Source organism: Dermacentor albipictus, chromosome 1, assembly GCF_038994185.2.
Source record: "Dermacentor albipictus isolate Rhodes 1998 colony chromosome 1, USDA_Dalb.pri_finalv2, whole genome shotgun sequence".
Lineage (NCBI taxonomy): Eukaryota > Metazoa > Arthropoda > Arachnida > Ixodida > Ixodidae > Dermacentor > Dermacentor albipictus.
In genome coordinates, this window is record NC_091821.1 from 158,758,600 (window position 1) to 158,775,265 (window position 16,666).

The following is a 16,666-nucleotide window of genomic DNA, read 5'->3' on the forward strand; positions in this document are numbered from 1 at the left end:
ACCACATATTATGGAGCTGTAGCATAGCGCTGCCACCGGCGGATATTATGCGTGATCCTTCTCTCGAGCAGTGGGAGGCCGTGTTGGCCAGCTCAGACCCGGTCGTCCAGACCAGGGCCGTGGAGTGGGCCACCCAGGTCGCCGTCAGCCACGAGCTGATGGCCATCTAGCACGGAATCGTCTGCACATGCGTTCTGACGAAAATAAAGTTTTTTTTATTCATCCATTCCTTTGCAAGTACATGCCTTATATAGCTATATCTATGCCCTTGACAAAAACTGCAATACAAGAAGTAGCATTACTCCTGCATGGAAAACTAACTTTCTATCAAAAAAAAGGCATGCTAATATTTAAAGGTTTGTCTCGTGCCATTAGCAGACTGCACACATATGTGAAAGTGCACTCACCACAGCTGAACCTTTCTAGGAGGTCCTGGCTTTTTTTCACAATGAAGGGCACGCAGTTTTATCTGTAAGAAACAACAAACTCTAGGTAACGTACTTCAGCAATTTCTAATCATTGGGAGGGGTTATATATATACTTTTGGGACAGCATTAGATTCCTGGCTACAGATAACAAAGATGCACTACCATTGCATATTATTGTGCTAACTGCCATCAATTGTTTATAGTGCTTATGTATGGAAGAGGATTTTTTTTTTTTGCAATTCGGATATGCAGCTTGTACATCTATTTCCAAGAAAGTATGTTAGATTTTGTAGGGGTTCAAAAGGTACAAGATTATGTCTGCGTGGCTGCTTGTGGGTGACAGCCTTGACTAATGCCTAATGAATTTTAATATAATGTAAATCCGGTTTATGCTGTTGCTACTTTTTGATGTGCCATTTGAGGCAATATATATGTTGAAGACCGGTAATTTAAAATATGATGCAGATCACACACGCTGTGGGAACTATGTAAGAGAAGCTTTCCATGCTGTTTACGTTGGCGACAATTGGCGGTGATGTTGACACCAGACAACAGCCGTGAAGCGACATTAAATGTTACCTCGTGCGCACCGCTTGTGTTCCTTTATGTAGTACAACGAACACAAAGCAAGACATGTTTGCTCGAGGCATTGTTGTATGCAACTGTTTGTAGCATTGTCATTGTCTCACCCTGCGCATCACATCATGGCTAAGTTTTGATTTGCTGGATAGCATCATTACGATGCTACAATGCACTAATGCAGCTTTGAGTCTCCACACCCTTTGTCAGCTGTCTGCGTGGACAAACTTGACTGGCGTTTTTTTTTTTTCAGAAATAAAAAAACATACCATGCATTGAATTAAAAACTTTCTAGTTTATCTGCAATGGTTGCCATGTCTAGTAGCAGTGCTTGCTCATTTCATGAGACATCAAACATGGCATGCGTTCTGACAGCGCTTTTGCCCTCTCCCACGCTCATCTTATGTGAGTAGCCACAAGTGAAGGGCAAGGCTGTTATTCACTCATTTTGTCACCTGCAGTGGCTCTAACTATTCTCTACTTTCCCTTTCCCATTCCATCTATTTCGTCTCTGGAGTAATGAGCATGAGTACAAAGCACTGATGCTTCTGCAATGCTCTTGCACGGTGCTGACGTGTAATTACAGCTATCCAGAGGGCATTGTAGCAAAGGCCAAGGAGCTCCAGAGAGCATATTAAAATTAAATTCGAGGGTTTTACATGCACAAGCCAAGAAACATTTATGAGGCACCCCATAGCGGGGGACTGCAGATTAATTTTGATGCCATGGAGTTAACGTGTACCAACTGCACGGTAAACAGGAGTTTTGCTTGTTAAAATCAGCCGGGATTTTATCCTGCGTCCTCACTCTTAGCAGCGCAATCATAGAGAAAGACATTTAACAAGATCACAAACTCCCATAGAGACCAGCAGCCGAATTTACTGTAGCACACCAAGAGACTGGCATTAAAACCTGAACCACACTTCCAGTTTCGAGTGCACACATTTTGAACGCCAGCTGGTACTCATTATGCCGGCTGTGCTGATCTGCACACCATTTGTTTTTGCTTCTACTGCTCAACCACATGCTGTCTTGGTGAGGAATCTTTCTCTCTCTCTATTTTACTTAGTAAAATAAATATGACTGATCTCTACAAACCTCCATCGAATCTGTCCTCTATGCAACGTGCAATTTCATAAAGTAGACGCAAGATGCCTTGTGAAATGAGGAAATGTTTATTTTGCGCTATATTTTGCGCTCGCTCTGGGCTTCTTGTGCATTTGTCCAATGTTGTCGCACCAGGTAAGCAGCAGTAGTTCTCGTACAAAGCTCCACCAGAAGGCATCAGCTGAAAAAAGTAAATTACAAGTGTGTGTCATTTTAGTAGTTAGACCTTATAGGAAAAGTGCATGCAGAGGTGAAACATGCGAAAGTGGTGAATGAGCGACATTAAGAACAAAGGCAATTTGCTTTTACAAACATCACGTAGAAAATACTCGACTCATTCCCTACATAAAATATGACAAATACATCAGATTCCCAGGCATTCCCCCATTCACAGACCTTATTTCCTGCTCTATAAGAGCACAAATACATGGGCAACCATCTTTTTGACACAACGTGGCCTCAACTGATGCGATGGCACCCCACATAATAGTGGTGGGCACAACACAGGCTCCCAACAAGACCATGAAGATAGTCACAGAATTCCTTATACTCGCACTCAAGACAAATATGCATAGGTGCAAAGCCTGTTCTCAGTCATTCAGAAGACTATATATCTAGTTACAAGTTCTTGGTTTTATTGCAATAACAATTATATGGACACTCCAGGCACATTTGTGCCATTGGCGTCGACGTGATGTTTCGCATAAAGGCCAAGCACAATAACATTGTTGCCGCGCGTTCTGCACTGCATGTACGAGTGAAAGCTTGCGAGGGTCAGCCGATGATTGCGGCTCAATCTCCCGCTCACAAGGGAGGAAGCATGCCGCGTCTCGTTGCACGTGAGGTGCCGGGTGGCAGGGGGGGTTCTACGTAGTGGCTGCTGCATATAGCGCGGCCGCCCTATCTTAAAGTGATCTGCAATGTGGACAAAGTGCGCAGAGTGCTAGTAGCTTCGTATGCACTGTGCTTTCGACGCTGAAAGTTCGCGTTGAAGTGAGACGCAGCACAAAGGTAATTCACTCGCTGCAGCTGCCGCATTTTCTCACTACACTCTTTTGACAGTGACATTCTACAATAATCATGTAAGATGTGTTCATGTTTACCTGTGTGCATGATGCCGTGCTTGTTAATTTTGTTAGTGAACAAATGTTTAAAAGTTTATAGAATTGATAAAACTACTACCTTTTAATTGTATAGCTGTCCAATTGCTAACGCATCGATGCTTCGCTTTTCGAGCAAAACGGCTACTTTTTCTTTTTTAATGTTAACCTGTGTGCGTGACGCCGTGCTTGTTAATTTTGTTAGTAAACGAATGTTTAAAAGTTTATAGAACCGATAAAACTACTACCCTTTAATTGTATAGCTGTCCAATTACTAACGCATCGATGCTTCGCCTTTTGAGCAAAACTGTTACTTTTTCTTTTTTAGTTTTCGGTGTTATCTTTTGCACGTTCCGCCAGTGCAAGCAACACACTCGCTTATTATCACTCTTGGCGATTGCTCATCGTGTTTTCAACAATCTCAAGTACCCAAACAAGGTATACAGGGTCCTGCATATTTCGCTGCGCCTGTTCGAAAAGATGGTTTTGTGCTCACCACTGCAGTGTCCTTGCTAAAATTCTGCAGAAAGGTCGCATTTTTGGAGTCTACGTCATTTAGTATAACACTTACCACAGTTAATTACCTGGTTTTGAGAAAAAGTGAATTTGCCTTCACTTATGGGGATGCCTGGCAACGCTTGTTTCGTGCCCACAAAAGACTTAGTTTATGAGAAAACTGCATCTAATCGAAATTCAATCTCCAGCCACGCAACAGGGAAAGTGGTGATGTTGCATACACCATCACTGCCCTTTGCTGCTGTCGGTGAGTAAAACGGTGCCCGACAGACAACAGTATGGATTTCTGCCCAAAATGCAAATGCATGGCCATGGAGAAACCGAGTCAAGATAGAGCAGTGGATTTGCTGCTGTAGGTAATTTTTGGACAAGTGACGTGGACCGTTCAGGCAACGCACAACATCACATCGAAGTTGAATGCTCTGCTACTTGTTTGTGCGAGTTTCGCGAGCCAGTAAACCAGCACAGCACTACCCGATAACGAAACTACTAAAACGCGAGAGCGTGGGCGACACAGCGTCGAGCGAGAACTAAACCTTTCGACCGCCTGCATCATTGTCAAGGGCAACGTTGTCAAGTACAACATATCACAACGATGACATTTGGGATACCAGTCCCAGTGCTCCTTTGCGAAAAACTGCATGCGACTTCCGCCACACTTTCTCCAACACGTCCATGCTGACCAGGGCCTCTCCTACGCTTTCCTCCCTCCATGGTGGGAGAGCATACCGCAACGCGATTGAAGCCAACCGGGTGGCCCAACACGTGATTGCATGTCGAAGTGCACGGTTTGTTTAGTGTTCCCGCTCTACAGGCTGAGCCACGGCAGGGAAGCTGAACGCTGAAAAAACACTACTGGCATAACTACTGGGAACCAAATATCTCAGCAAATCTTGATTCTTGTGCCGTGATCTCGACACAAGAGGTCATGTGTTAGGCCACCACTGTGGCTTCACGGAACATTATTCGCTTGCCAAGGCTGGCTGCATGATGTAATGATCCCTTATATATTTTTCCTTACTCCATGCATTTGAGGTTGTTTGGTATGTGATAACCTTTAGGCAGCACTTGCCATCACAGGCTTGAAGGGGCCCTGAACCACCCCTCGGGCTTGGTGAAATAACATAATCCACGGGCAGCCTATGTTGCTGTGAACATCTCAGCCAAATTTTGCTGTCGTACGTAATGTGTGAAGCTCACAAGCGGATCGCGAAGTCACCTTTCTCTCAAATGCTTTCTTTTCAACAGAAGGCCCTGTCCTCACTCTCTTCTGGACGCATTATTTCATCATCGGACGCACTATTTCGTCATTCTCTTAGACGGCTGTTACTGGCCGATAGCTGACATCAAGCTGCGGTCGACTACATGACATAGATATCGCGGCCACCGCGGGGTGCTGCCATGAGTCCAGTTTTTCTTTCGCTCATTCGGTTGTTAGAAGTGTTAGGTTAACCAAGCAATCTATATATATTATTTTTCATGCTTTTCAGTTTCTTGGTCTTTGTAATTATATATAAGTATGTAACGAATAATCGTAGTTTTTTGGAAGTCAGTTGTGGCGCACATGGAGCATGGTGTAAGCGGTGTAAGGCGGCAGTTTTAAACCATGGTAGGTGCAAGGAGCCTAGCTAAGGTAGCTGTAAAGCGAGCTTGCCATGCGGGCCGAGAGTCTTTGATTAGGAATTCTGGCAGGCTTTTTGTTAGGTGCTCGGGCGAGTCACTATGCGTGATGTGAATAGTGTAGGGCAGCAGTTTTAAAACAGTGGTAGGCGGAGGAAATCTAGTGGAGGTAGCCAGATAGCGAGATTGCCGTAGGGCTTACCGTGGGGCTTCGGGTATTTTGGCGGGCATTTTTGTTAGGTGGTTGGGGGGCAGATGGTGCTGCAGGCTAGGAAAGTCTAAAGCTGCTTAATAATTTGAAAATAGCAACACTGTCCTAACCATGGCACTTTCCTCCATGATTCTCCGCGCACAGCGCATGGCATGCTCTTTCTCGTTGGCTCCCACGGACAGGCCGCAGTATTCAATGGAGGCGCGTGATTTTGGGCCACTTGCGCACTCCAGTGGTGTAGAAAATTTTGAAAAATGGTGATAACGGCATTGAGAATGCTGAAGGTAATGTTTATGAGGAGGGTGGTTTCTTCTTAAAGCCGTATGAATGGGGCATACTGATGTAAAAGGAGCATTGAGCGAGTTCTATACTCCACACATTTTTCTACCAGATATTAGATGCTTTACTTTGCAGATCTGATCTAGTGTTGGTTGTGGCACATCCCTCTGTGTTTGGCTTTTTCTTTCTTTCCTGCATGCGCGCGTGCACCGCAGGTATTATATTCAGCATGCTTTCTTATAATGAATTAGTCGCGAGCGCATCGTCAGTCCATATGTTTGTCTTCTCAATATGAAAGTAGCTTTTGCACTGTGGCCTCTAAATAGGACAGTTGTGCAATATTTCAATGCGAGCAAGCGTACACAATCATGTGAACACCACCTGCACATTGCCTGCCTCCGTGAGGAAACCAAATAATAATCGTCACCCACTCATTCGTGCGTGGCAGCCCAATTCAAAGCAAATTCAAGAACTGAAAAATAATGCAAACTCTACTGGAGTTGTCCAAGTATGTGTACACATACCCCCAAATTTCAGTTAGCCCCCCCCCCCCTAAATTTCGGTTCGACCACACCCAAATTTAAGTTGGCCCACTCCCAGATTTCAACTTGGCTTATCCCTTAAGTTGGCCAACCCCCAAATTTATGCTGGCCCACCCCTAAATTTCAAGTTGGCCCACTCCAGAACTTCAGTTGGCCCACGCCAAATTTTAACTTCGCCCATGCCCAAATTTAAGTTGAACCGCATCCAAATTTCAAGTTGGCCAACCCACAAATTTCAGTTGGCCCACCTATATTATAAGGTTCCCCAAGCATTTTCTAAGGAGCCCCTATGTATTTCTATGGGTACCTCTTTTTACTTATATTTTTGGGGGTTTTAAATTGTTCCTTATCACTTATGAAGCTACCAATCATCTACATTTACACTATCATAATGATTAAGTATCTTAACTGTGCAAATTACGTAATTCTGTGCAGATACAAGGCATTATACTTTTCACGTGACGGAGCCGGGGTACTCGCCAAAGAATGCTTACACATTAAAAAGGCAACGTAGACTAGCTGGCGCTCATCACACACCATGCCATGGGTATATTTGGCATTAATTTTTTCAGGGCCTGCATTCACTGCATCTAAGGGACTGACGCACACATCGAAGTAAGCTAGAAAGCTCCTCTACAAGCTGCTATTTCGATTTTCAGTAAAACAGGCAACAGATCCTAACAATCACGAAAAGTGCGATCAGGAGGCCATATCTTCGCACATAATTGTTCAGTGGAAAACAGAACCTCTAGTGCTGCATTTTTGACTGAATAACAGTACAGTTTACAATGTGCGAGGTGACGAGTCCCAGCAGAATATTCAGTATACTGAGGAAGCCCCCATTTTTATGCAACGTACAAATTGTCGCAGTAAAACACTGATGAGCAGACCGGGACAACAAAAAAAATAAAGCATTAGAGGATGCTTTGATACAAGCAATAAGAAAGGAGCCTTACCTCGCAAACAACACTGTTCTTCGTCAGAACAAAGCTCTTTTGGCCAATGTTGTGCAGCCACTGCTTCTTGCGCATGCCGTCATGCTTTCTTTCTGGTATAATAAAAACTACATACCAATCTTCAGGCTTCTTGCTGCAGTTATGGGGCTCTTGCATTGCCCAGGGGGCGCTGCGAAAAAGGTGCTAAAAAGCGCCCTCTGCGCTAAAATGGGTCGTACCAAGCTCGGTCGTCTGCTTCGGAAAGCACGTTTACACTATGGACCCGCCACTTTCGGTTGTGTTGTTTCACGGCCTGCAGCGAATATCGGGCGCCGAAGATTTTTTCAGGGGTGGCACGCTGCGTAAAGGCAAGAAATTATGCAGTGCCGAATACGTGTACGCCGTTCAAGAATTGGGCGGCGAAGTTTTAGCACCGTGTCAATCGCAAGTGAAGCGAGTCGCGTACGAAGTGGAACTTCAGGTAAGGTTTGCACGCTAGCTGCTAGATTCAGGCGCACAAACGCGAGGAAATGCTTGCTATAAATGAATCCACAGCGGCAATAAGCAGACATCATGTGTACGGAACTGCTCGAGCACACGACGGTACGCGCCGCGATGTACGAACTGCTCGAGCGCACGATCGTACGCGCCACGACGGCAGCGGTCTTTCGACATGCCGCGAACGGCGGGCCTCCTGCAATCTTTGTTGACTGCATGCCGCTAAACAAGTAGTTATGCCTGCGTTGTAGTAGCGGCCATCTGTCCCTTTTAGTAACTGGTAATAACTGATGCAATATGCATATGAGCTCGCACGTACGTGCGAATCGCGCTGCAGCGCGAGCTCGTGCGCCGCTCGCTTGATGTAGGTTTTAATGACAGCGCTCGAACATCGATGTGCTGCAATCCTTGCTACCTTGCTGCGCTGCCTCAACGTGCTGGCTTGAGGTCAAGGATGAGCACATTTATCTCTCTATTATAACCTGTGCTGCTCGTAGTGGGTTAGTGAATTGTCACCGAATCAGCCCGACCATTTGTGCTCATTTGCACACACCTGGTCACTTCACCACTTCGCATCGGTCGAATTGTTAATTGTCGCTGTGGCCGGGTCTCGAATCGTGAATTGCCAGCCATGCCAGCTGCTATGTCGGTCTGCTGTCGGGACTGTAGGTGCAAAAGACCGAACATTAGAACGCAGATAATCAAGCAAGCTTCAAGACAGGCGAAGCAGTCAGCATGGCGCGAAGTTTCGCTTACTCAGCGCGACGAACTGCAGCTATGCAGCGCGCCCGATGCTCCACTTCGTGAGGCCTTGAAGGAAAACGGCAGAATATGATGTTGGGATTCAGGCCTTCATGTTCATGGCAGCCCACGACGCAGAAGTAATGACGGTGACGCCTTCTCGAGGCTGGGCTAGGTCTCTCCGGATCAGCGCCACCGATTCCGTCTGCTCCCAGCATTGCGTCCCACGGCACACGGAGAGCCCGTTTTCGTTAAACTATAGGCTGCGGCGAGCTCGCAGCGTGGTCGGCATGGTCTGCAAGAAGTGACGAGCCTTTTCGCACTCGCAACAGGGCAGAAAAAAGTGCGAATCGACGCAAAACTCGGCCTAGAAACGTGGTTCGCCACAGCCAGGGCTCAATACGACCCAAGCTGGTACGACCCAGATGTCGTTTCCCGCGCCGCCACCAGGCGCCGCTACTATACCTCAAACTCCAGCGCAAGACGCCCATATGCGGTACAGCACAGCATAGCGCTAGCACAACACCGCAGGAAACAAAGCGTGCAACGTTTGCTGCACTGAACCACCCGAGCTCAGGAGAAAATGGCACCAGCAAAAACGTAAAACACAAGCAAAAATCAAGATCCAAGCGTTCCCAAGGTATATGGCAATGAGACTAATTGTCATGCAGAAAAACAGGGGCAAAACTGGTTCACACGGGGGAGATGTGCAAGGGGCGAGGAGGAGGCGAGGTCACGCGGCGGTGGCAGAGTTCAAAGAGTGGCAGTACTTCCAAATTATCAAGGAACTTTCGGAAAGCCATGGGTGATGGCGAGCTAGTGCAGTGCAAAGAGAGCATAGGAGTTACTTGGTCGAGATGGACTTCGCAAGTTTATCCGACGCTGAGAAGGCGAGCTTTGAGTGCAGGCAGCATGAGGGATTAAAAGTGGCTGCATGGCGGATGGAAGGGGAATGGGCAGGTACAGTTGAGGAGCTCAAAGGGGAGCTGAAGGTGTAGCGAGAGCCGAGGATTGAGCTCAAAACTCAGGTCGGCGAGTTGCTCGAGAGGGAGAGCGCTAAGGCCAAACTGCTAGAGTGAGTAACTGGCGAGCTTAAAGAACTGGAAAAACGGGTCAAGCTGGAAGAGCGTGCGGAGGTGCTAATGACGCAGGCGGTGCATAATCGCGGTTCGGAGCCGTGTCAGGCGGAGGATGAGGACAGCGCAGAGTCTCAAGCAGAGGCACGTAATACGAACAAAAGGACAGGTAAAAAGGGACACCTAGGGGACGCAGAACAGCACGCTGGAGCTAGTAGCAGCACGAGGGCTCTATAACGATACAGTGTTGTAGCACAGCAGGCTTTGGGAGGGGCGGGACGAGTGGCAGCGAACCCGTTGCTGCGTGACAGTGGCGTACGGCGGATGGAGGGCTAGCTAGCGCGAACGAAAGGACAGAAAACGCAGGCTGGAGGCAAACGAGTTCAGTGAAAATGGGTCCTGGTAGAGGGGGACTCCAACATAGCGAGAGTTGAGGAGGGCGTCTTTACAAGAGTGAAGGAAGACAGGTGGGTGGAAGTAGAGGCCTAGTCAGGGAGACACCCTGACATGCAAAGTGGCAGGAATAGGCTGAAGTGGGAGGAGATAAATGAGCAGCCAAGACAGTAGGAGCTGATGGTATATGGTTTTGTGAAGACATATCTTAGGGACCTGTAGCAACCTCCCTGTAATCCTGACTATGCATGGGAATATTGCAACAGAACAGAGGGCCGCAGAAAGGGGTAGAATTGGGGCATTCATTCATAAAAGTATGAATTGGCAAAGAGTTAAAGAGGAATGCAAGCAACATTCATGGCAAAAGGGAAAGTGGCAGGGGAGCAGACACTCCTTGGCTTTGTATACCTGTAGACAGGAGCAAAGGAGAAAGAGAAAAAAACAAAAAAAAATTGTAGAATGCATAGCAAGTGACATTAATAAGCTAGGAGGAGGCTTCAAGATAATTATACTAGGAGATATGAATGCACACATAGAAGATATGCACGGGTACACAGACTCAACAGGCAACATGCTGCTGGATATGTGTGAAAGGCATGACTTAGTTGTATGTAACAGTACTAAGAACTGTGAAGAGCACCTAACATGGGAAGTAGGGAGCCTGCAGTTGACGACAGATCATGCACTAATGTAGCATAGGATGTTTGATAGGCTAGGGGTAATGAACAGAGATGAATATGGCTCCAGAAGTCTGGGTAGTGGTCACAAGCATATCAAGCAGAGTTTTAGAAAAGAAACAAAAGTAGTCAAGATGAATGACCAGATGCGATTTTTTTACTCGGAAAAGCAGCTGGAAATAGCAACCCAACAAATTGAAGTAATTTCTGAGGATACTATAACAGAATGGACATATGCAAATTTAACAGGGCTATTTGAGCTAGAGCTTGCTAAGGTACGAGTCAGGCCCAAAGGGAAAAGACGGAAACCCAAGAGCTGGTGGGATGAGGAGGTTAGGAAGGCCATAGAGAAATGTCAGGAAGCATCCAGGGAACACAGATACTCTAAGCAGAGGGTTGAACAAGAAGCTGATGTAAACAGAAAATGGGATAACTTCTTAATTTGTAGAAAGGAAGCATCCCATTTGATCAACGAGAAGAAGTAAGGGGACCCAGTGGTTGTCAGAAGTAAACAAAAAGGATAGGGAAGCAGCTAAGAAATTGTGAAAGCAAGGAAAGTTTACAGTTACTTGCACATGACAAACGTTAACATAAAAAGGAGGAAGCAACCCAGAAAACTGTCATGCAAATATTTGGGCAACGGCATGGAAGCTAGCCAATAAACATCAGCTAAGAAAAAGGTTGAAGGAACAGAGAGGGTTCCGTGGAAAACAGATGCAGACGAAATCAGCACTGGGAACATACTGAATTTTCAAGCAGGAAATTGCCAAAGAAAACATCTACGATAATTCTAGGGGAAGCTCTTTGTTGTTTGAAGCCAGGACAGGAATATTGCAGAGTAAGACGTACCAAGTACCAAGGGATAATCACATTATGCGGTGCGTGTGGAGAGGAAGAGGAAATGGCTGAACTGATACTTTTCTGAAAAAGGCTTCACCCTACAGTTCAAAGCAACAGGGTATACTTTTTCAAAGCATTGGGGTTTAGGGACAGTGAAGAAAAAATAGACTAGAAAAATAGACGTGGAGAAAAAATATAAATAAACGGAGGTAATCTGATTGGTGGCTAAAATCAATGCAAGAGTGAAATTTCACCCTCCACAAAGTACAAAATATATTATTAGCCATGGCTAGGTGGCATGTGCCGCTACCTGATTTTAAAGGTCCAGCCTCATCCATCTATCCATCCATGGCAAAGCACCCTGCAGCTCACTGAGGACAACTGCATTTGGCTTATGTTTAGCGCGTCATAGGCACCAAAGGCAGAAATCATGGCATCTACTTTAGCATCTAAAATGAAATTTGAACTGTGCATCACAGCGACATTTAAAAGGCAGAGCGTTGTGGACATGCCCCACTGCGCCATAGCCTTCGCAGTGCAAGGCATTTAAAGAAGGAACGAGAGGACAGCGGAGGCCGTGTTTGATTGCCAATAACTACACTTCTGCTGAACGCGTTGAAGTACTTTTTGTGGCAAAGTATTTCCTAAATAGCTCATTTTCACTTCAAATGCCTTTCTCCGCTTTCGTCTGTGAATGTTGTAGCGCATAGCATTGCGTTACTGTGTGAATTTTTGTTTTTTTTTCTTTTCTCTTTTTTTCCCTTTACCCCTTTCCCAAGCACAGGGTAGCCAGCCGGTACTTAAACTGGCTAACCTCCTTGTCTTTCTTCCCCTTCTGCCTGCCTGTCTGTCTGTCTCTCTCTCTTACTTTCTCCGCTTCAATAAAAAGTGGTTCAGGGCCCCTTGAAAGGCACGTATGGGAGGTTTTCGGCTACTGCGCGCGGCAGTCTTCGCTTCAAATGTGATGCCTTGAAACGTGGAAAAAGACTGGGGCGCCCGACTCATAACTCTAGGGCTTGGATAGCGGCGTTACAGGGGCATCAGGTACTTGTACGCAAAGCACCTCCACGAGATGTCATGTTTTAGTGACCATCAAGAACACAGCAGGAAAACTGTGAATGGCAAAACCAACTTTTATTGGGCAAACTTGTGCCCACAAAAGCAAGTGACAATGAAACCACATCTAAAGCAGCGAACACAGTCGGCGATCGTCAGAAATCTGGTTTGCAGGTCAAGCGTGTAGGCTTTTATACATGAGTGAAGGAAGGTTCCAGAGAAATTACTGGTGCTCGTGTGTATTCCAGAAAGTAATACACAATTGACGTCGCACATACATGCAATCAGATAACACAAGGTTCAGTGACAATAGACAGCGGATAGAACCATCAATAACATTCCAGAAACTTCTGATACATGCAGGCGCGTCCTGCGCTGAACGATAACATTTGTTAGATGGTGAAACGTAATCACTCAATGAAAGATAAACAAGTACATATGTAAATATTGCACGTAGTATTAAATGTAGCTGCAGTTTTGCTTACAAATGCATTGTATGGAATGTTTCCGCTACAGGGTTATAACTGTATATTTGTGGTGTACTAACAAATAGCCGGAGGCCTCGGTGATGGTGCTTGTAAAAAAAATAGGCAAAACATATGTAGAAATTGCAAAAAAAAAAGTCGTAGTTCACAAAGTGAAGGTTCAAAAAATTGACCCACAAACTAAGTGTGTCAACATTAAAATATAATGCATTTCGCTGCAAGTAAAATGTACAAAAAAAAGCTTATGTTGAATCACTGACAAAGAAAAAAAAAAGCACTGTCCAAGCTCAGCCAACACACAACAAATTAAGAGGCAACAGATGTATTATGGTGTGAACCTCAAATAAATGAATATTTCATGGTACTTAAAACACTCATTAAGTGGTATACACCAAATGTTCATGGTTACAGTAAATCTGGCATCATAAAAGACTACTGTAAAGCAAGTAAACAAAGACCACAATAAAATATTTTGGAAGTAGTAAAACCAACGGCATTCCAAGTGAGAGGCAAACTTCCACAAAGGTGAGGTAAAAGACTTGCAGGAGCAAACTTTGAAAAATACACTGTCATCCACAAGAGCATAATTAGCTCATGCATAATGCATTGGGAGCATTTCACAGAATGTCAATATCGCACAGTTTACTCTAGTGAAAGGTAGGCCAGCTAACCTACCTTCATGGTCCCTACTGTTTAGCTCGGCACTGAACAGAACAATTGTTTTAGCAGAATTCGCATGCAGGGGATTCAAGCTACAGCATTCAAGAAGGCAACAAACATGTATGTGCACAATTTACAATACGGCATCAGATTCCTCTCCTAAAAAAGATTGATGTCTGCATATGAGACGCTTGAACAATGTATGTGCTTTACAAAGTCATTCAAAAAACCAAATGCCTTAAAATAGAATCTTGTGGGGCAGCCGAAGTTGACAGATAAAGGAATTGTGCGAGCCATCACGAACATAATTTATCGATGAGGAAACTTGTGTCACAGTTATTCCTGCACTGCCAGTCGCAGCAGCTAAATAAGATGACAAGCCATGGTGGCTCAGTGGCAGTAGTGCTTTATGAGTGAAAAGTCACGGGTCCGATTCCCAGATGTAGTTGCATTACTATGAGGGCAGAATGCATATGTGATAATGTAACGATTCTAATTCAATGGTATTCCTTTTAGCACTCTTGATCACTATGTTATTGCCGAGACCCGTCGGTCCTAAACAATGGACAATAAAAAAAGAATTGGAGGACGCTTAAGCATCACCTTAAGTGTAGAATGCGACAGCACTCAAAGATTCCCGACTGCATCTCAAGCTCCCAGGCAACTGCAGCTTATGCAACCATAATGTTTACCGGGAAACGCTGGCGGCGAAACCTATGCACGAAGGCAAACTTTCTGGTAGAAATGTTGCCTCTTGCGGGAACCGATCTTCTGTTATGATTCGCACTTTTAATATTTTAATCTGAGAAGATTTAACATAAAAGGGATGCGCTGTCGGTGTTTTCTTTCACAACATTTGTTTGTGGGCTGCCATTCTCAAAATTCTGAGGAATAACTTTGTAAAGAATGTGACACAAGCTATGAGCAACTTTAGTGATAGAACAACTGTAGTGCCATATAGAATATGTGTGGTTCAGGATGATTTTCTCGGACGCCGGCCCCCAACACCGATACCGGATTTTCTACAACACGGGGCTCTTAACAATATTGCTTTAAAAGGTATAGAGTTGAGCAAAAGAGATCTTGCTCTGCATGAGGTTGCAGGCAGTATCCTCACCTCAGTGGCCACACATTGTTATGGCAACATTAGAAAAGGCCAATCTACTGTTTGGCTGCCAATTGAAGAAGCTCAGGCGGTCTAATTTAACCCCGAGCCCTGTAATACAACATGGTTGATAACCCACTGAGTGGTGTTTGCTTGTGAAACATCACCTTTTATAATTCAGCTCTACTCTAATCAAAGATTAGCTACGCTTAAACCTACATGTATGTCATGCACTTCGACATAAAAAAATGTGGAGAAGTTGTGAATAATAAGCCAATGATAGTACAAATTTTGCAATATTTTCTAGATTTATTGGCTTTTGAACTGTGTCAGCTTTGTGCGATTTCGCCTAATCCTTTCCTGATGGAGACTTTCCGTTGTCATCTTGGCAACATAGCCTCAAATCTGGGTACTTGTCTATGATTGCCCTCACAAGATGAGATGAGTGGCATTCAAGTGGGTGATTTTCTAGCATGTGCTGACCTAATACTTTGAAGAAGTCCTTGCCGGCAAAGGTTGTCATAGTGGCCACTGCAACTTTAGCTGCAACCCTTTGGAGCCCTACGCAGCTTTTCCTCACACTGTCTACACATGTCTAGAACATCATTTGAAGCGCAGATCAGTCCGCGTCGCATTTTTCGCCGAATCAGGGAATATGCAGGCAAGGATGGAGGAGTCGACACCTTTAAGCCAGAAGCAAACTCATCGCACTGTAGGTGAATCAGTAAGCTGCTAACTACAAACCTGGCTGTGAGCAGAACAATTGCATCTCCAAGCTCAGACACCCTGCCTGCGTCGGCAGAGTAGCCATGATCTTATAAAAATTGCTTCCCTGAGTGGTTCATTGACTGCGGGGCTTCTCTGAGGGGCAGTAAATTTAATTACACCGATGGAGGATGGCTTTTCCGAGGAGCTTACAAAGAGAATTTCAATGTGTTCCAACGGCAAGCAATTTGTGCCATGAATGTCCTTTACCTCATCGTGAATTATCAGACACTTGTATGCTGCTGCAAACTTATTTGCTGTTGAATTGTCATTGCAGCACCCAAATGATCCTACTGCAGCAAACAATAGCTCAAGGTGATCCTGACTGATCTTGGAAGTAGGAAGATATGCCAATAGGCCATTTTCTGTAACCATGTGGTTGTATACACGGATGGAATTGTCTAAGCACACCACAAAGCCAATGAAGCCTGTCTTTCAGTTGGTCTCTGTCGTTAGTTTACTAGCTGCTAATCCCTGAGTGAGCAAAAGTACGCCTTCATTCTTCGACATACACAGTGACAAGCCACATTTTTGGGACACAGCGGCCTTTTCCATCCTTCTTGCCTTGGATGTCTTGACCTTCAAATGTCAAATGCATTGATCACATGTCTGATAAACTCTTCTGTTAGCAAGGAATTTGAAAATTTTAGAATTTTTCGAGTTCTGCATTCACTAAGAGCATCTCCTACCAATTGACTAAATGTTTGAGCCACCAATGAGACTATCATGGGTTGGTTTTTTAAACTGATATGCGTCTGTCTAAGTTTGCCAAACGTAGGCCTTCTATGTACTGGATTTCATGGAGCTCATTAATGTGCTTCCAAAATAGGAACTGTTTGTTCGCATCGACAATAGCCTTTTTATCACACAGGACGTTCCGCAGCAGCTTCAACATGTGACAGGGATCCAACATGGCAAAGACAGGCTTTTTTGTCACTGGATGAGGAAAAGAAGCATCCAGCTCAGTCAGGTCCAGCTTGCAGCCAAGGCTGCGCAGCACTGACAAATTCACTGCAGCACCATCGTAGGTCATACTCACTCACAAAATACATC

At 45.0% G+C, this 16,666-nt stretch overlaps 1 protein-coding gene across 10 annotated transcripts in view; it reads right to left on the reverse strand.

Annotated features, from left to right (window-relative positions):
- The window catches only part of Naam (Nicotinamide amidase), a 91,895-nt gene that overhangs the window by 31,366 nt on the left and 43,863 nt on the right, over positions 1–16,666 (reverse strand). For 9 of the 10 annotated variants that reach the window (XM_065442915.2, XM_065442936.1, XM_065442897.1 and 6 more), the window contains one exon: positions 408–469. The gene's annotated coding sequence lies outside the window, so the exon portion shown is untranslated. Of the gene's footprint in view, positions 1–407; positions 470–2,105; positions 2,130–16,666 lie in introns of those variants that run through there. The other variant, XM_065442934.1, reaches the window with a different exon arrangement.